At 38.0% G+C, this 4,463-nt stretch overlaps 1 pseudogene; it reads left to right on the top strand.

Annotated features, from left to right (window-relative positions):
* The first annotated feature begins 2,125 nt into the window (after positions 1-2,125).
* LOC128626923 (acylpyruvase FAHD1, mitochondrial-like) lies at positions 2,126-2,709 on the top strand (annotated as a pseudogene).
* Positions 2,710-4,463: the final 1,754 nt, after the last annotated feature.

Here is a 4,463-nt window from a genome sequence, read left to right on the forward strand (position 1 = left end):
TTAGAGCAACAATCATATGACAGAATCTATGATAGACCAAGATTAGGGAGTATTGGACCTTCAATAGTGTGCTAACTGGGCAAGGGAAAGTAAAGGACAGTAAATTAGCAATACACTATGATTGAGGGGACAGGGGAAACCTGTCAAGTGATACAATATATCCAGCTAAGGCAAAGAAGACTATACAGAAAGAGGAGGAATACAAAGATACTATTAAAATGAAAGATGTAAGAACAATGAAAAATAATGAAAAAATTCAAATATGCAGTAACTTGTAGTTTTCTGTTATAGCAAAGTGAATTTTGTCTCTCTGTCTCTTCTGTTGGGATGCCCCCTCTTTGAGTCCAACTCTTGTCTTTTTGCCATTCCAAGTCTTTTATCTCACTTGGGGGGAAGGGGGAGAAAAGAAAGAAAAAAAGGCAGCAGATGGGAGGAAAAAGAGGTAGGTTAGAAAGAAAGAAAGAATAAAACAAGAAAAAGAAGAGAGAGGGTAAAAGTATTGAAAGATAAAACAATAATAAAGTTAAAAATATTATTTAAAAAACAAACAACAAAATAAAATCTTGTTGGTTTCCAGCTGGTCAAGCGTTTTCTTCTGGTCACACTAGCTGAAGCAGTCTGAGGGTCGATTAGTGCTGCCTTTCTCCCTTCTCAGTGAACTCAGCCAGTTTCATGAGTGCTCTCCCAAGATTTGTACAGGCGCCTCTACCCAGCCAGAAGAGACTTTCCCCAGGATTCACAGTCCCAGGCTGGCATGTGGGTGCATGCTCCCTGCCAGGATTCCCTGATCCCGCAGGCTTGGGCACGAACCTTTCCAGGTGCTATGGGGGAACACAAGAGCGACTCTCAATTTTCCCAAGCCAGCGACCACAGACTCCATGGATGATCAAAGCCCTCTTGTTTGCTTCCTCATGCCCATTCCTCTCTCTGACACTTTAAGCAAACAGATTTCTTTTTTTTTAATTTTTTATTGATTATGCCATTACAGTTGTTCTATTCCCCCCTTCATTCCCCTCCACCCTACCCCCCATCCCCACCATTACCCCCCCTTTAGTTTATGACCATGTGTCTCAAGTCCTTTAGATTCTATATTTCCCATGCTATTCTTGCCCCCCCATCTATTTTCTACCTACTGTCTATGCTACTTATTTTCTGTACCTTCTCCCCCTTAAGCAAACAGATTTCTTCTGGCGTTTCTGGGTAGGGAGGGAGATGATGACTGGCTCTCTCAGATGGCACATATCAGATGTGCCACATATCAGATGTTACAATCTCTCCAACTGTGTTCTTTTCTCTCAAAGTTGCAGCATTTTGGGGTGTTTTGTGGTTCCATATAAATTTTTGGATTATTTGTTGTAGTTCTGTGAAATGCATCATTTGTTGTTTGATAGAAATTGCATTGCTATAGATTGCTTTGAGTAGTATGGACATTTAACAATGCTAGTTCTTCTTATGCATGAGTACATATATTTCCACTTATTTCTGTTGTCTTCAATTTCTTTCCTCAGTGCCTTATAATTTTCCAAGTACAGGTCTTTTACTTCTGAGGGTTCAATTTATTCCTAGGTATTTTAATTTTTATACAATTGTAAATGTGATCGATTTCTTCGTTTCCTTTTCTTTTTTTTTATAAAGAAGATTTTTAAAAGATTTTATTTATTTATCTCTAGAGATGAAGGGAAGGAGAGAAGGAAACACCAATGCATGGTTGCCTCTCATGAGTCCCCTGCTGGGAACTGGCCCACAACCCAGGCATGTGCCCTGACTGGGAATCGAACCACGATCATGTGGTTTGCAGGCCTGAGCTCAATCCACTGAGCTACACCAGCCAGGGCGTCTTAGTTTCCTTTCCTGATAGTTCATTATTGGTGTATAAAATGCAACCAATTTCTAAATATTTATTTTGTATTCTGCTATTTTACTTAATTTATTCATCTTGATAACATACTGAACTTAAATGTTTTTCATATTCCTTCATTTGATTCTTGTGTTTTCAGGTATCAAACAATTATATTATTTGTGATTATAAATGTTTTAATCTATTTCTTTCCAATTGTATAATGCTAATTTATTTTTTTTAATTGGGTTAGCTAATACTTTCAGTGAAATATTAAATAGAATAAGAGCCATGGCAACTTCCAAATGGCTGTCCCAGTTCTGAAAGTGGGAGAAGAATATTGTTGGCATAGGCTGGAACTACACAGTCCACTCAAGAGGGATAGAAAGTGCAGTGTCAAGCAAACCTGTCCTTTTCCAGAAGCCACCCACTATCTATGCTCCAAGGGCAGCCCATCCTCATGCCCACTTGCAGCTGCAACCAGCACCAAGAGTTCAAATGGTGTAGTGATGGTCAAGAACTCCTTTTTCCAGGAAGCTATGTCCATGTACTACATGGCCTACTATGCCCTGTGCCTGGGCACAATGGCCAGAGATGTGCAGAGTGAGTTCAGGAAGAAGGGGCTGCTCTGGACTCCAATGAAATGTTTCACAGCCAAAGAGATATCCCTGACCCTCACAACCTGAAGTTCTGGCTTAAGGTCAATGCAAACAGACAGGAAGATAAGACATCCCCCGTGATTTTTTCCATATCATCAGCTACATTTCTAAGATAATGACCTTGGAGATGGAGTTATCTTTTGGACTCCAAACAAAGTTGGACCCATTAAAGAAACAATATCCAGGTTGGCATACCCAGAGTCATCAATATGAGGTTTAAGGTAAAAAGCACTCTAACATCTAATGAGTTACAGGACAGATTGCAATGAGAGAGATCAAGCAACATTTATTTAATGTGACTAACTTTTAATAAGGAACCAAATTTTTTAAATGAAGTATTTGATTTACTGTGCCTCAACTCAAGGAAGGTGACCCCTACAAGGAAAACATCTAGAAATGCTGGTCCAGAAATGGAAACAAGAAGCAATGTATTTTAGGAAACAGCTAGAATAAAATATTTCTGATACTTCTAAAGAGAAGAATTTATTATACCAATGTTCAGGAAACTTCCTTTACTTTCCCAAAACTGGACTGGATAGGGCATTTCAGTGGGTCATTTTGAGATCAATATTTCAAGACTTAAAATCTGCAAGAAAATTTGAAAAGCATGTTATAACTCTGAGTTTCCCAAGTTTTCTTTATCATGATACCTGAAGATAATCATAAAGATAAAAATTTCAAGTCATTGACCCATAAAATATGTTAAATAATAGTGGCATTACTGGTCATCCTTTTCTTTCTCCTTACTTTAGCAGGAATGATTCGTTTTTTTTTTTTCCCAGCATTAAGTACAACACCTGTTTTTGAAGGAGCCTTTTTTTAGTTGTTGTGTATCTCTTTTTTCTTCTTTTTTTCCTTGATGTTCAAGGATAATTGTCTCCATTTTCCCCCCACCACTCTTCCCTGCTCCACCCAACCTTATCTCCAACTCTTTTTTAAAAGTACATTTAAACCTGATTGGGCAAGAAGCCCAAAACACCACACTTTGTCTATATTGAACCAACTTATTCTATGTCACTAAATATACAGATTGGTAAAGCTAGACCAATGCAAAGCTGTCATCTGAAGAGCAAGAACACATACCTTTCCTAATATTTTGATAGCTCACAGCATAGTCTCCACAACAACTTCAAGTGGTGAGGCAGCTGTGAGGATGGTAGGGGGAAAAAAAACAGTAACTCTGATAACCAAAAAAATCTATTTAAAAAGTTACCATAATTGTGACCCAAGGAAAGTTCACTTCAGCTCCCTGTGCCTCAGTTTTCCAAGCTATAGGGTGACAATTCTAATTCATAGAATTATGTGAGAAATAAAGGATTTGGACATTTGAAATCATATATTTCAGTGCTTGGTACACAGTAGGGGCACAATAAATGTTTGTTCAGTAGGTGAATATTAAGGAAAGAAATATGAATAAATCACTTTTGCTGAAGTTTGAAATGGTAAATGAAGAATGAGTTCTAGCCCTGGCCAGGTGTTCAGTTGTATAGAGCATTGTCTTGATACACCAAGGTTACATGTTTGATCCTCAGTCTGGGCTCACACAAGAATCAACAAATGAATTCATAAATATGTGGAACAACAAATTTCTCTCTCTCGCTCTCTCACAAATCAATAAATAATTTTTTTACAAAGAATGACTTCTCCCTTTTGCTTTCTCTCTTTCCACCTTCACTTTATTCCTTTAGCTATTACCGGCAAAATGTTACTAATAAACTATGATCCGAAACAGGAAACTCTCTTAAAGGAAATTTTCATTTTCTACTTTGAAGTAAAATTCCAAAGTTGAACTCACTCTTGGAAAAATTAGTTTGGCCAGTCTGTCTTCACTTAGTCCCTCCACACTTTGGGATGTGAAGAGGAAGAGCTGGGCAGTAGGCCAGAATAACAGCAAAAGGAGACTGGGGAATGGATTCCAGGGTTTGTGAGCTAGGATAGAAATATGAAAGTAATACTACATAGCTCTT

Source organism: Artibeus jamaicensis, unplaced genomic scaffold (genome assembly GCF_021234435.1).
Source record: "Artibeus jamaicensis isolate MK-2021 breed Jamaican fruit bat unplaced genomic scaffold, CSHL_Jam_final contig_240, whole genome shotgun sequence".
NCBI classification, from domain to species: domain Eukaryota; kingdom Metazoa; phylum Chordata; class Mammalia; order Chiroptera; family Phyllostomidae; genus Artibeus; species Artibeus jamaicensis.